The 16660-nt window shown below is 43.1% G+C and overlaps 1 pseudogene across 1 annotated transcript; it reads left to right on the top strand.

The window, feature by feature from the left end:
• Positions 1-3418: 3418 nt before the first annotated feature.
• LOC121358135 lies at positions 3419-11581 on the top strand (annotated as a pseudogene). The gene is made up of 19 exons (XR_005955836.1): positions 3419-3637; positions 3726-3869; positions 3961-4240; positions 4348-4427; positions 5520-5583; positions 5676-5774; positions 5868-5971; positions 6052-6190; positions 6440-6558; positions 7300-7411; positions 8018-8136; positions 8414-8996; positions 9271-9579; positions 9729-9932; positions 10184-10309; positions 10404-10574; positions 10666-10770; positions 10910-11005; positions 11411-11581. The product of XR_005955836.1 is annotated as a myosin-1B-like (transcript).
• Positions 11582-16660: the final 5079 nt, after the last annotated feature.

Raw genomic sequence — 16660 nt, 5'->3', positions numbered from 1 at the left:
GCAGGAAGCTCACTTATAGCTCTTCAACAGCAATATGTGCTATCTTTTTTTGGTTTGTTTGCTCATTTTATTTTATTTTTTTTAAGACATGTATGTAGGCCTCAGACTTGGATAAATAATGAAACTTGCTGTTTAATACGTTAGGTTTTGCACCAAAGTGATGTGCATGTCCCTCTGGTGTACAACTACTTGATGCCAGGTAATGGACAAGTTCATAGTATAAAAATTAGGTTTAGATGTAAAATACATCAAAGACGTCGCTGACTTAGAAAATCTCTAAGCAACATATCAGAGAGGCTGTGGAAGCATTCTCAGGAGGATCACTACATGCATGTTATGTTTACATATTCTAACTGGGAACCCTCTCTTGGCAAGTGTCAGAGGAAGGAGCTACAAAGATCTGGATACAGATATTCTTATTTATTACAGAAACTCCCCTGTCCAAGAGGAGCTGGACCAGGTTCTGTTGTTCTGTGATCTTCTTCTCATCAAGAGCCTGTCTTCAGGATGCCTGAATTCCCTTTCCTCCATGGGGAATATCAGCACTCCAGTGCTTTGCCCAAGCTGCATTTCTGGGCAGAACAGACTGTTCCCACACACATCCTTCATTCTGTCCTGTCTCGTTCAGCTGGGCTGTCTTTTGCTTCCAGCATTGATGGAATCCAGCCCTGCAGAGATATATGGATACAGAGTAATATGAATACAGAGTAATATGTAATAATCTGACTAAGGTAAGCAATGCAGACAACCACCGGTGAAATCCATGTGTCCTATCCAAGATCTGTAAGTAGAGAGCTCTGTGAAAGGACAACTGCCATCAGACATATGATGTCCTCAGAATAAGCTGAAGTATGCATCCAAATGTCACTGTGCTTGCCCAGGGAATGGTTTTCCCTTGCTCCCTTAGCTCAGATTCATGGAGCATCCATGGCCTTACAGTTATTAGTGGTTACCCTCATTCCTCTAGTCATCATTAGCTGTATTTCCCTCCTTAGGAATCTTCTCGTATTATTTATAGGCGATTTATTCACATGGCTAGGAAGAGACCAAAATTTTCTAATTATATCTGGTAACATCACTTTCCAGTTTTCAGTACATTCAGTTTGCCAGACAATGCTTTGCCAAAAACAAGGTTTGCCAGAAATGCTTTGCCCAAAGACAGAGGAGGCATCTGCAGCATGCGCTGACCAGACCCTATAAAAGAGTCCTTGAATTTGGGCTGCTCTGTCTGCAGAGGAAATTCGTGGTAAGTGCACGTCTGTGGTTGGCAGAAAGGGACAGTGTGCCTGCAGTCCCACTCCAGCCCTGCTGTCCTGATGTATGTACATGTACCTGGAAGGATTTGATATTTGGATCATAAGGCATGTTGGTATTTTCACTGTGTGACCTGTCTGTGGAATTGTGTGCAGCAATAATGAGAGATTCATGGTTCTGCCTTACAGCACCCATCACCTCCCCAGCCTGCAAATAGCATAAGAGGTAAGAGCCACATATGCTTGCATTTAAGGGACAGAAAAAGGTGGAAGATTTCTGTGGAACAGATTTCTTCGTGGTGACAAAATTTTGTAGGCAATTGCTGCATGTGTTCCTGGCCAGTGCTCTGCTATGACTAATAAAGCATGCTGATGGTTGGGCAGGCTGCTCACAGCTAGCAAGATTTCATAAGTGGCTGTGCTTGAAGACACAGCCACTATGTAATGCCAGGAAATGCTTCTTGGGGATTCCTTATGTTTAATTATGGAACACTGAGGTAAATGATCTTTTCTGGCATGAAGTCCAGACAGACAGAGCTAGCCAACAGAACAGAATGTTGCAAAACCTACAGACTTATGAGTTGTAATTATTACTGCATATGAAACTGGCCAATAAATGCTATGAAAATGCTTTCCAAATGATACTCCAGGGTTATAATCTTTATGTAGGCCTCCTACTAGTAAACTTGATAAAAATGCAAAAATAGCTATCTGACTAACCAAACAATGAAAAGAGCTCCTATTCCTCTGAAAGAATTCTGAGTAAAATGGAGGATCTGCATGCTACTAGGAGTAGGTGCAAATGTTTGTTAACATTTTGGTTATTTACCTTACTAAAAGTTATGACATGACATCTTATCCAGCTGACTGTCTGTCTAACTTCTTTGGAATTCAGATACTTTCTGTTACTGGCCACATGGTATTTCTTTGGAAATCCAGTACTGCACTTAGGTATCTGGCTTTGATTTATAAATTCTTCAGCTGAGGTTTCTAGCTTTGCTTACAGTTATTTCCACAAAAAATTAACATAAGAACAAACAGTTGGTTGTGCAGTGTTTTAACCTGATGAATTATGTGTCCTTACATGCCAGTTGCTCACGTACTACTTAAATAATTTGGGATGAGAAGCAAAGAACTCTAGTGAATGATTTAGAGCATCAGCAAAAAACATTATGCCCTAGATAGTCCTCAGAACACCTTCTAGACCACTAGCAACCCAAATGATGCATGGAATGCATCCTCAGGAACTATAGCTGACAACAAACAGAAACTCGCAATTATGCTACAAGGCAATGTTACCCTGGAAAAAGATCCTCAGAAAACTTCATCCTGAGGCTGATAAGAACCTCACAAATCCTGCATATGAGAAAAAATAGTCCCATGCAACAGAGTATGTTGTATTTAATTTTGGCTGGAAAACAGCTTTGCAGAAAGATTTCATGAATTCGGGTGCAAGTGTCACAGTGTGCCTTTGGGGGAGGAAGGTCAGCAGCACATTGTCAGACACTCATGAAAGCATGGTCAGCAGGTTAAGACAAGTGATCCTTTCCCTGCATTCTGCTCCCTTATCTGGAGCACTGTGTTCAGTTTGGTGCTTTCTGGTGACCAGACAGTGACATTCTGGAATGAATCCAGCAAAGATCTTTCAAGATAAGTAGGAAAAAAATATGTATGAGAAGAGGCTTCAATGGTGAGGTTTGTCTACACTGGGGATGAAATTAAGATGTGGTTATCTTATTGTTATTGTCAACAAAAAGGAGATGGTTATATCATAGAAATAGTCAAACTCTTCTTAAATGGGCAGAGTAAAAGGCTGAGGGATAAAAACCACAGGTTTCAGCCACTGGAATTTTGGTTAGGTAATAAATAGAGGAAAAAAGTCACCATCAGGGTCATCAGACATTAAGCTAGGATGCAAAAGGACTGAGAAATAACCATTTTTTGACATCATAAAAACTTCTCAGAAAAAAGCTGTGGGAACCTGCATCCAAAATTTGCCCTGGTTGCACAGGAAGGTGAAGCAAAGAACTACTCCAGATTCTTTCCAAATCCCACTTTCTATTACATTGTTAGTGTCTATCAATAAAGTTTGTGACAAGAAAAAATATTGACTAATTTGGGTAACATATCTGCTCTTCCACAGTGTTGTCTGCTGGCAAGCCCCTCCATAAAGTGCAGCCATGTCTTCGGACGCTGAGATGGCCATCTTTGGGGAGGCGGCTCCTTACCTCCGAAAGTCAGAGAAGGAGAGAATTGAGGCCCAGAACAAACCTTTCGATGCCAAGTCATCTGTCTTCGTGGTACATGCAAAGGAATCCTTTGTGAAAGGGACAATCACGGGCAGGGAATCAGGAAAAGTCACTGTCAAGACTGAGGGGGGAGAGGTGAGTCAAAAACAAGGCTGAAGGAAAACATATAATCGCAACAATGAGCTTTTCAGAGACACATGCTGATCTTTTGTTTTCTTGACAGACCCTGACCGTGAAAGAAGATCAAATCTTCTCCATGAATCCTCCCAAGTATGACAAAATCGAGGACATGGCCATGATGACCCACCTGCACGAACCCGCTGTGCTGTACAACCTCAAAGAGCGTTACGCAGCCTGGATGATCTACGTAAGTGGCAGCAGCAGCTTCCTCTGGGCAGCCTCAGGAGCTGCTGGGCCAGGCTCAGGGGAAGCCAAGGTGCTGTGTCCCTTCCTTGCAGACCTACTCGGGTCTCTTCTGCGTCACTGTCAACCCCTACAAGTGGCTGCCGGTGTACAACCCCGAGGTGGTGTTGGCCTACCGAGGCAAGAAGCGCCAGGAGGCCCCTCCACACATCTTCTCCATCTCTGACAACGCCTATCAGTTCATGCTGACTGGTGAGTGGCTCTGTCTGCCTCAGGGGCATTGGATCAATAAATTCTCTGAAGGGATACTCTATCTCAGCAAAGTAAAGAGACTTTTTCAAAGCTTTCTTGGATCTGGCACACACATCTCTTGGAGTTTACTATCTTCATAGCGTTGTTTCTGCTGTTGTAATTGAAAGGCACCTCCGTACTCAGTGGTGTGCTTTGGAAAGGTTTGCTTGTTTAAGTCAACTTGACATCAGGCAAAACATTAAACTTACACCCACTGCTGGAGGCCTTTGGAAATGCCAAGACCGTGAGGAATGACAACTCCTCACGCTTTGTGAGTTTTTCATTGAAGAAGTTGTTGTTTATATGGGAACAAGGATGTCAGAACATCCTTTCAATTCTGAAGTGTTGAAGTCAGATAACTGTATTCATTACACTAGTAGTTTCTGTGTATTTTTACCACTTAAAGTGCACTATCTAATTAAAAAACTTATAATCCTTAGAAGTACAATACAGCATACAAAGGGGGATATTTTAAATATGTTTTAATATTTATATAATTGCATATCTATAAATAGATATACACATATTCTTAGTGTCTGTCATACGCACTGAAGACACAATTTTGTGGAAATTGACATAATATAAAGGTAGGGAAAGATGGGGCATACAGGCTAGAAATTGCTGGATGGAAACTTTGCTGGCCTTCATCACACTAGCAAAAAAATGAATCTCTGTGTTTTAGGCACAAAACTGGGCAGGTGTATTAATCTGTCTGTTCAGACCTTGATATAATTTGTTTAGGAAGGGGTAGGGACAGGGTTCCTTCAATACATCCTACCAGAAAAGAAACTACTCTATGGCATGTTCCTTTGATTGTTTTAATGCAAAAAGCCATTCATAAGATCTATTAGATTACCTGTGACTTTCCTTGAAAAATCACAATACCAATCCTCAGGCTCAGCCTCAAAGCTCATGTTTTGGGTGTGTTGCCTCTATCTCTACAGCCCAGAGAGTAACAGCTGACTTGTGTTTTTCACAAGACCAAAATCCTCATTTAACTTTTGCACCACCAAAATCTGCTTGCACAGCATGCTTTCTGATTAGAAAATGGCTTTCAGTATACCCATGTGTTTGAATTGTAACATAAGTGACCCAATAAAATGCCTTATTAGTGGTTTTCTCATTCCTGTGCATTCATGGTTATCCATTACATAGTAGTGGATAATAAAGCTCAGATCTATCTAGTATTGGCAGTAGAAAGAATTTTCTGAATATGTTTTTGTCCTGTTTTGCTTTGTTAAAAAAAAATACAGAAGTGAAACAACCTCTAAGTTGAAGCCTGTCCTCTGTGGAAAATGTAAGGTCACTTGCTTACAGTCATGGTGAAATTTCAAAATGTCTTTTTTTCTTTCCCCTACAAAAGGGCAAATTCATCAGAATCCACTTTGGTGCCACAGGCAAGCTGGCTTCTGCTGACATTGAAACATGTAAGAGACCACCAGACCTGATCCCATTCCTTCCTCCCTTTCTACCTCAGTGCTCTTTCTCAGATCTGACTCTGTCTTACCATCCTTGCCAGATCTGCTGGAGAAGTCCAGAGTCACTTTCCAGCTCAAGGCGGAAAGGAGCTACCACATCTTTTATCAGATCATGTCCAACAAGAAGCCAGAGCTAATTGGTATGAAGTATTGTGAATTATTTGATAAAATCTGAATGTGTTTAACATTTATTTTCATTCTCACACCAAGATACATCCTATTCCTCTTTACAGACATGCTCCTCATTACCACCAACCCATATGACTACCAATTTGTGAGTCAAGGTGAGATCACAGTTCCCAGCATTAACGACCAGGAGGAGCTGATGGCTACAGATGTAAGTGTCACAGAGCATATTGGTGTGGTGAAACTTCCTTTTGATGGCTCAGAGATTTATTTGACTGATCCTGTTGCCAGAGTGCCATTGAAATCCTGGGTTTCACTGCTGATGAGAGATTAGCCATCTACAAGCTGACAGGGGCTGTCATGCACTACGGGAACCTGAAGTTCAAGCAGAAACAACGAGAGGAGCAGGCAGAGCCTGAAGGCACCGAAGGTATTAAAACCTTATAGAACTCCTACTAACAGAAATGGTTACATAGCTGGAAGCTGGCAGTCATGTATTTTCTTTCTGTTTACTATCAAAAATACATCAATATCAGCTTCCAGACTATTTATGCTTCTAAATTTCCCTTCAAGATATCGCAAAATTTCAGTGATGAGACCAACAGCTACATCTTAGAGTATATCCGATTTCAATTATCACTTCTCCTCTGTTGCTTTCTCCCTCTTTCTTTGTGTTCAGTTGCTGACAAGGCTGCCTACCTGATGGGTCTGAACTCAGCAGACCTGCTCAAGGCCCTCTGCTACCCCCGAGTCAAGGTGGGGAATGAATACGTGACCAAGGGCCAAACTGTGCAGCAGGTAACAACAACCAGATGCTGACTGGGAACCTCTGACTTGATTTACTCTCTCCCTTTGGGAACTACTTTCCTGTACCAGAAATCATCTGTGAAGACCCTGGCTTTACTCTTTGCCTCTGCTGGAGGAGAGGCAGGTCAGTTGTCTGAAATGTCATTTCTTTGATGCATGGTGGTTAGTCCCCAAAGCAACAGATGTTTCATTATCTTTACTTTATCAGAGGCTAGCGGTGGTGGTGGTGGTGGTGGCAAGAAGGGAGGCAAGAAGAAGGGTTCCTCTTTCCAGACTGTCTCAGCTCTTTTCCGGGTACGTAAACACTTTTTCTTTTCATATGTTCAGATAATTATTATGTATTTTTAGCTGGCTCAGACACAGAAAAAAAAGCAAAAAAAATCCCAACAATCAACCAACCAACCAACCAAAAAATATTCTAAATATAACTTCTCTTTAGACCACTATTGGAAACAAAAATCTTATTAATTGAAAAATGGCACTGCAAAAACATAAAATTGCATTTAATATAAACACAAAATTTTGTCATAAAACATGCCTTTCCATCATTCATTTGGTTGATGGTAAGGTTTACTTTTGTTGTACAAGGTGAGGTTTAATGCTGGGAATCAGAAGGAACTGAGCAATTGGTGTGGATTTCTCAGCTGACAATTTTCATTCCAGTGATGGGTATTTCATGTTAAATTCAAAGGGTTACTTTTTCCATGTTTCTTATATATGCACACTAAATAGGAGAAAAATGACCTGCAGCTCCAAGTGCAGGCTGTGAGTTTATCACTATTCATTTCCTACTCAGAAAAAGCACCTACTCAGTCTGACTGCTCTGTTTCGGGCAGAAGGTCAGGTATCCATTCTATGAAACATGGAGCTTAGAAAGTGGTGTCTTGCAGTAGCATGATGAGCTCTCTTAAGGATAGTAAAAGAAGCAAGGGATTTCAAGTGGGTGTAAGGGCTCCTGCTTTTCTGAGGAAGTTGCCATCTATAGATATCCAAGACAGGATAGTAGCTGAACCCCTTACAGCATTGAATATTATCACAATTACAAAATCTGAGAGATATATTTGACAGAGTAAAAAGCAACAAAAACATTTTGAACATTCTGAACTGGGAACTTGCATATCTATTTCCCAGGCAGAAAACCTGACAACGCTGTAAATCTGTTTGAGTTGATGGGCTAAAAGATAAAGAAGAGAAACGTTCAAATATTATAAACAAAGAAAATCTTTGTCTAGCATGTGCAGATCAATAATGTCTCGGAGTTATTGCAGAAATTACACTTCAGGGCATGTGGTCTTTTTAGCACACTTTGTGTCACATCTACTGTGAAATGCTTGAAATTGAATCATACATTTCAGCATGGACTGAAAACTATCTGGTTTTACATTTCCAAGTGTCTGCAGTGTCACCATGAATGGCATTAAAAATGTTGTGTATCTGCACATTTTCTCAGGTGAATATTCACGTCAGGTGGAAGAGAAGGATGCTTTGGTTTCTCAGCTGTCAAGAGGCAAACAGGCTTTCACCCAACAGATTGAGGAACTCAAGAGGCAGCTTGAGGAAGAGATAAAGGTGATTCCTCCTCTCAGAGGTGCTCCAGACACTTACGTAACTATTGAACCACAACGATGAGACAGGGAAAAAAATCTCATGTAATTTGTTGCAAGTCATTTCATGCTATCCTTTACCTAGAGTTGAACCACTATTCATATTTTTCAGTCCCACCTTCATTCCTCATTGAGTGCATGGTTGTCTCTTTGCATAGAAGGATAATCCAGTGTCCATTTAATATTCAGTCAGGTTTCCCTGAATATTTCTCTTCCATGACCCAATACCCTTGTTGGTGCAGGCCAAGAGTACCCTGGCCCATGCCCTGCAGTCCGCTCGCCACGACTGTGACTTGCTCCGGGAACAATATGAGGAGGAGCAGGAGGCCAAGGGGGAGCTGCAGCGAGCCCTGTCCAAGGCCAACAGCGAAGTGGCTCAGTGGAGAACCAAATACGAGACGGACGCGATTCAGCGCACGGAGGAGCTCGAGGAGGCCAAGTATGTGGAGGGAAAGTTAGGAAGGGTAGCAGAGATTACGACCAGAAATTCTTGGAGATCACAGTGACATTATTGGGAAGAAGTCAGTGTTCTTCTTGGGGTTGGGGTGAAAGGAAAGTAGGAAAAAAATTCTGTAATGCATGTTGTGTAAGAATCACAGGAAAAAATCACAGGCAAACATGTAGAAGACAGGGACTGGTAGAGAGACAGGGAAAAGCCTATCAACCACATGCCACGGCTTTCCCTTTTCTCTTAAACCATGAGATATGTTTAACACAGGAAGAAGCTGGCCCAGCGCCTGCAAGATGCAGAGGAACAAGGAGAAAGTGAAGAAGCAGGTTGAGCAGGAGAAATCTGAACTGCAAGCCTCCCTGGAGGAAGCTGAGGTAAAGCTTTCTGTTGTTAACTGATTACTTACAACACAGTCCAGCAACTTCAGATTAGCATTTAAATAATTCTATGCACTGGGAATTTAGTAGAGGCATAGGAAGCAGATTTTCTTCACACCAGTTATATCTTTGAATCCACGGGTATGCTTTTTTCTTTCCTTTCCTGCAATCTCAGACCTCTGATTATACATTGTTCTTTGAGATAACAATTAATATAACATTGTTGACATTGCTATTTTTTATAATTAACTGGATTTTTTACTTTTTTCAGGCCTCCCTGGAACATGAGGAGGGGAAGATCCTGCGCCTGCAGCTTGAGCTCAACCAAGTGAAGGCTGAGATTGACAGGAAGGTAGCTGAGAAAGATGAGGAGATTGATCAGATGAAGAGAAACCACCTCAGAATTGTGGAGTCCATGCAGAGCACCCTGGATGCTGAGATCAGGAGCAGGAATGAAGCCCTGAGGCTGAAGAAGAAGATGGAGGGAGACCTGAATGAAATGGAGATCCAGCTGAGCCATGCCAATCGTGTGGCTGCCGAGGCACAGAAGAACCTAAGAAATACCCAGGCTGTGCTCAAGGTATGACATTACAAACCAGGTTCTCCTGGGTTTCTTAGCTGCAAATATTTCTCTTCTACTATTCTATCTTTTCTATATTAATATGAAAACGGAAAAAAAATGTAAATAGGAAGAATATGCCTCCCAATCTCTCTTATTTCTCTTTCCAGGACACCCAGATCCATCTAGATGATGCTCTGAGGACACAGGATGACCTGAAGGAGCAGGTGGCCATGGTGGAGCGCAGAGCAAACCTGCTGCAGGCTGAAGTTGAGGAGCTCCGGGCAGCTCTGGAGCAGACGGAGCGGTCGAGGAAAATGGCTGAGCAGGAGCTTCTGGATGCAAGTGAGAGAGTTCAGCTCCTCCACACTCAGGTAAATTCTAGAACTGATGACATATAACACCTACAGTATTTAGAGAATTAATGTTAACAATAGGTCTGGTTCTCCTTTTTTAACTGTAATACAACAATTTGTCTTCAGCAGTTTACCATTGCCATTTATTAGTTATTTGTATTCTTCATATGAAACTGTCACAAAGCCATGAATAAAAATACGTAATTTGATTTTTCTAAAAATGGTGTTAAGCAACTGGAGAAAAAAAATATGCTTTTTTCCTTCAACAGAACACCAGCCTGATCAACACCAAGAAGAAGCTGGAAACGGACATTGCCCAGATCCAGGGTGAAATGGAAGATACCATCCAGGAAGCCCGCAATGCTGAGGAGAAGGCCAAGAAGGCCATCACAGATGTGAGTTGGACACACCTGGCATTGCTGAGGATGAATGTAGTCTCCCCAAAATATCTCCAGCTCCAAAATGGCTTTGACCCTTTGCTTTGATCAGGCGGCCATGATGGCAGAGGAGCTGAAGAAGGAGCAGGACACCAGTGCCCACCTGGAGAGGATGAAGAAGAACCTGGACCAGACTGTGAAGGACCTGCAGCACCGTCTGGAAGAGGCTGAGCAGCTGGCACTGAAGGGAGGGAAGAAGCAGATCCAGAAGCTGGAGGCCAGGGTGTGTAGGGCTGGGGCTGTGCCTGAGTGAGCGTGTCTCTCCTTGGAGTGACACTGGCAGGGAAGCTGCAGGGATGGGCTTGTCCTTGCAGGTGCGGGAGCTGGAAGGGGAGGTTGATGCTGAGCAGAAGCGCAGCGCTGAAGCCGTGAAGGGTGTGCGCAAGTACGAGCGGAGGGTGAAGGAGCTCACCTACCAGGTAAGGCAGGAGCTCTCCTTGGGCTGATGAACCCTCATTCTATCAAACAAAAGAGGTTCTCATGGACTCCAAGGATAAACGCTATATTGTGGTGTGCAGAAAACAATAATTCACTCTTTCCTCTTTGCTTATCCTCTAGTCTGAGGAGGACAGGAAGAATGTCCTGAGGCTGCAGGATCTGGTGGACAAGCTGCAAATGAAAGTGAAATCCTACAAGAGACAATCTGAGGAAGCTGTGAGTATTGCACGGAGAAATAAAAAGCATTGCTTCCCCTGGGTGTCACACAGGTGTCCAGGAGAGGAATATCAGAAATTTTGAAAATGTCAAAAATCATCAGTTGACAAGGGGAACTTTGTCATCCATATATACCCTCTAACACATGAGCACTAAACAAGTGGGAGAATAAGTGGGAGAAACGACAAATTGAAATGTCGAAATTGCTTCTCACATGTGACACGGTCCTGGTGAAGCTTGTCCCAGTAGGAACCTGAGAAGGGGAGGATGAGGAGCCCTGTGTGAGGCTGTTTTGTGAGCAGTGGTGGGAGGGGGATGGAGATTTGCAGCCCCATAAGGCTGACTTGCTGCAGGAATTAAACCCTTGCCCTGGGCTCCTCACCACTCACTCCTTTCCCCACACAGGAGGAGCTGTCTAATGTCAACCTCTCCAAGTTCCGCAAGATCCAGCACGAGCTGGAGCAAGCTGAGGAGCGGGCTGACATTGCAGAGTCACAGGTCAACAAGCTCCGAGTGAAGAGCCGCGAGTTTCACAGCAAGAAAATAGCAGAGGAAGAGTGAGAGTGTCATGAGACAGCAAAGTGACCTGAGAGCTGCACAAAATGTGTACCCTCTGTCACTTCTTTCTGCAGTGAGGCTTTATAAATTAGTCAATGTCTAAAGACAAAGACTGTAGATTCCTTTGCATAAAAAGCAGTAGTTGCATTTTAGTTCTGGAATTATTTAGGTGTTGATTGTGTTCAAACAATTAATATTCAGGAGTAATCTCCTGAATTTTCTGGAGTAAGATTCAGAAACTCCTGTACTCCAACTACAGTAAGAGAAATATGCATGAGAGCAAACAAAAAATTTTACACTGTACTACAGGGTTTCACAGCAGTGGAATTGTGATTTAAAGTTAGAATAAATAAATATTAAATAAATAATGCTTTTTAGGAAGAGAAATTGTGAGCCTGTGTTTTACAAATTTACAAGCATACATATCAAAAGGAACTGTTTTTATTTTTTAACACTGGAATTGAGAGGAACTCTGTTAACACAATACCATAAAGAAATCTGCAAGTCTGGCTCCCTGAGAATACAGAGAAACTCTAAACATGGTGCTTCCACACTGCCAAACTCTACTTCCTGACTTCCTTTTGCAGCAATGCATGAGCTTTGTTGTATAAGAAAGCTGAAAACTGGATAGAAAAAAAGTAGCTGATAGACCCTGACATTTTTTTTTTTCCATCCCACATGGGGTAACACTGCAGAATATAATGCATGAGCAGGACAAAACTGAGGAAAAGATGACCATGAGTAACAGCAAGGCAGCAAGGATGTTTCTCACCCCTGGCCATTCTCATTCAGTGCCCCAGTGGGGTCTGTGCAGCTGAGCAGGTGGTGAGTCTGGAGAACACAGATACATCCACCCTGAAGCAAAGAGATCAGTGCCCACTGGGACATCACACTGACACTCACATTGGAGCTTCCTTTGTCTGGAATAGGTGTTTAGAGGCAACCTGTGCAGAAAGAGGCAGCATAACATACCATTCACTAGACCCTGGCGTGTCAGGAAGCTGCCGAGGGAAGATTCTACAAGCAGATGTGGGGAATGGTAAATGAGACTTGGCTTTGACTACAGGGACACTTACAGGTCACTCAAGGTTCCTGGCTATCTCTACACCTCTCCATTGACAGGGAGTACTCCAAAGAGCTGTGAAACAGCTGGGGAAGGGAGCTGGAGATACCGCACAGCCTTTTGTACTGCACCACAGCAGTCAGTGTGTTTGCAGCAACAGTGTTCAGGACTAGGAGGTCCTCCTCCTCCCAAACACACTGAGGTTTACACCCATAGAATCCTTCCATTTTACAACTAAATATGGAAGTAGTTTGCTAGGCAGCAGCTAAATCTATTTAAGGAAAAGATGATGCCCTGGGTTGACTCTTGTGTCACTGTAAGTGATGCTCTTCAGAGACATCATCTCTATGTGTGAAGCTGTGAAAACTTCATCAGTGCCAGCGATATCTGGGCAACAAGGAAAAGAAACCTTGGGTACCTTTTTAGACCTGCTGACAGAGTAGTAAATAACACAACAACTTTGGGGACCATATTTCAATGCCAAAACTCCCTGTTCCCTTTGGACAATATTACAATCACCCTCCAAAATGAACAAGCTGCTCTGACTGTGGAAGAATCAGGATGCACTTGAAGCACCTGACACTGTTGGGGCTCCTCTCTCACCTGTAAGAAATTATGGCCTGAGAATTTGTTACTGATGCTCAACTGATGAAAAGTAACATTGCAGGTTCCTTAATAGACAGCACCTGGGGCCAGAATTCCAGCTGCACAGGTGGGAGAGGGAGAGAAATCACACACATTGCACTGTGCTGAGCTGGCCTTGCCACCAGCCAGCCTGGAAAGCAGGACTGGAGAATTGTTGGAATCAGAGTGGAATATTAAATGGATGAGTAAGGAAAACCAGTTTCTCCTCACTTTTGATTTGCTGTCTTGGCTGGAGGACAGGAGTGGTTTTGCATCAACACCCTATTTCTGGAGTCAGGCTGCTGGTGATCTGAAATGTGCTGATGCACAGGTAACTGATCCAGGAAGCAACATGGGCCCATAAGTGGCCTAAAGAAACAACTCTCAGAGAAGGTTTAAAATAGAGGCAGCTGATGAGCTCCACTAGAGCTGCTGTCCCATGTGGACTATAGAGTTCTCTGACCTTCAACAGCTTGGGCATGGACAACTGTGTCTCCTGGCTGCAAAAGCATCAGCACTTTAAGAGGCACTAAGACATGGAGAAATTATTTCTGACCTGAAGACACAGGCTCCTCACAGAGGTTTCTTGCCAACAATTGAGCTTTCCAGTTCTCCAAGTACTCATTGTCTATGCCCTCAGCACACAGCAACATTGCCTTGACCAGAAAGGGTTTTCTTCCCCAACAGCAGAAAATAAGGGGGCCAGGGAGAGAAGGACAGAAAGGAAGAGAGAAGCAAAGGAGGGAGAGGCAGGTGGAGCAGGAGAGGGAGAGTAGAGGAGAAGTGGGTTGGTAGATACTGTGAGAGAGAAATGGAGAAAGAGTGAAACACAGAAAATGACATAGAAGAGAGAGGAGGGGAGGAAGATACTGAGAGAGATGAGAAAGAAAGCAAGATTGAGAAAAAAATATTGAGATGGGGAGCAAGAAAATTCATGAAGAGGAGGGGAGAAAGAGACAGAAATGAGAGGTGGAAGGAAGGAAGAAAAAAAGAAAGGAAGAGAGCAAATCATTTAGCATTGTTTGGGTGTTGGTACCTGACAAACTGACACTTGACTGAACTGTGCTGCTTTTGATCACTGCTCTTGTGAACCCCCTGTTCACAACCCATATCACACCCAATACCCTACAATGGGTGCCTTGCTAAGAGAAAGAGAGTGCCTTGAGGAGCAAATCTGTTCTCTGAATCTCTGCTCTGTCCTGGCACTGCAGGAGGGGCAGGCAGGTCTGGTGCCTCCTCACTTCCCAAGGCCTTGTGAGCAGTGATGTTAAAAGAAAAGGCTGAAAACACTGAGGTTGGGGCAGCTTGGGAAAGCAGAAGTGCTCGTGGGCACTGGGAAGGATGAGGAGAATGTGGGGCACTCATTGAGGAGAGAATGGGTTCACACTGCAGGCTTTGCATGACATCCAACTACTTTGCAAGCTGGTAATACTTCTAGACACAGAGTCTAAATGTGATGGTGTTCATAGCAGACACACAAGTCAGTGCACAGAGTATTAGAATTTCAGCTAGGCAGGAAGTTTTCCCATCCTTAAATGTTCTTGGAAAGGTTAATAGTTTCCTCTTCTTTTGGTATTCCAAAACACTTTTTAATGTTTGTGCCATCCTGAAGATACCTGCCTCGGTTAGCGAAAAATCTGGCCTTAATGAAGAATTGACTATGCCCACATTGCAATACAGAATTTCTGAAATCAAACAAGAAGATGCTTAGAATTAATAAAGAGAAAAGTATGTTTTTCCTAGGAGTGATTTGAGATTGTGAATCAGCCCTTGTGGAAGTGAGGGGAAAACAGGCATGAAAACAATACAACATAACGCACAACAGTTCTGTGTGCGACTGCCTGAACCTTGCTCTGTTGCAGGAGGTATTATGTGTGTTAAAACCAGTTTTTAGGTCATAGGTAGCATGTGACAATTCTTAAGAAGAGTACAGCCACATCTCAGACAAGGATAATATGTATGCTTCTTCAAACAATGGCATTCAAAAGCAAGGTTATCAAAACCAGATGCCTTTATGGCACCTGTTATCTCTCAGTGATTTCAACTGCTCAACATGTTCTCTGATGTTTTCTGGGAGGAGCAGCCACTTTTTCAAAATTGCACTATTTCACTAACCCTGATTCCCTTTTGATCCAGATCCTTGTCCACCTTCAACTCCTTCTACCACCTGTTGCCTTTCTTCTTGACTGTTCCACCCAGACACCACCCAGCCTGCTGTCCCCACACACCTGTTCTGTAACAGGAGCTCCTCAGCTGCTTTGGTGAGAGATGGAAAGGGCATCCCGAAGGTTGTGTCCTCATCCAGGACCCACTCTCCAGCTCTCTTCCATGGATGCTTCCTGGAAAGACAGGAGGAGCTTAAGTAACTGTGCAACTTTGATACTCACTCAGCACCTGCCCAGGTGATCTGTTTTTACCTTCTGCTCCACTTCACAGTTAGGTGATGCTGAGATATCTTTGGAGTTAAGTTTCTCTCTTCCTTCTCTCTTTTCTGAAATACATAAGTGTGAAACATTGTGCATGCTTATGTGGCATATTATGCTACTCCATTAAGCTTTACCATAAATGAATTGAAAAATTAACCTTGAAGCAGTCTCGAGAGAGTAGAATTAGGAGACAGAAGGATCTTCAAAGTCCCTCCATGTTTTTGTGCATGGGACAGGGCAGTCTTCACAAGTTCTAGCCACAGAAATACTAGCTTACCTTTGCCATGGCCAAAATTTCCCGGTACCTATTCTGTATCTCTCCCCTGAATATTTTTAAGATTCTGAGGGTTCTTTTCATCAGCCTGTTTTACTCAAAAATCAGTTAACCCTTCTAGTCTTACCACATATGGAATTTTTGAACCACACAGCACTACAACACCACTTTGGACTAGACATTTCCTGCAGGGAAGCATGCATCTCACCAAATCCATGCACTTCATTAGTCAACAGGAGAAAGGGATGTTAGGTTAAGGAAAGTGTGTCCTACCATCTCCAGAGTCCAGTGCCCAGCTGCATCTTAAAACTGGGAAGTGTTGGGATGAGAAGCCTTGCTCTGAATGATCAGTGTTTCAGCAATTCTGTTTCCTTGGTGCTAACATTTCTGGCAGCTCTCGTTTTACACACAGGGCAGCAGAAGTGCTGCTGCAGCAGGAGCTGAGCATTCCCTGTCAGAGGGCTCATCAGGGGTCCACAGAGCACACTGATGCCTCCAGCATGCCCTGTCATACTGACAGCATGGCTGACAACAGCACAGGCAAGCTGAAAATCCCATGGGGAATGCTTTTCAAATAGTGTTGCACTGAATAATCCACAGATTCATAAAATCTGACCACTTTTTTCCCTTTTTATCTTTTTCTTTTTCTTTTTTTTTTTTTTTTTCTTTTTCTGGAGATCTTGATGGTTTTCATTTCTTGTGTCTCACAG

The sequence above is a fragment of the Pyrgilauda ruficollis genome, unplaced genomic scaffold (assembly GCF_017590135.1).
Source record: "Pyrgilauda ruficollis isolate IOZ18807 unplaced genomic scaffold, ASM1759013v1 scaffold375, whole genome shotgun sequence".
In the NCBI taxonomy this organism is placed as follows: domain Eukaryota; kingdom Metazoa; phylum Chordata; class Aves; order Passeriformes; family Passeridae; genus Pyrgilauda; species Pyrgilauda ruficollis.
Note: the sequence above shows the minus strand (reverse complement) of the source record. Positions and strands in the feature narration are given on the sequence as shown.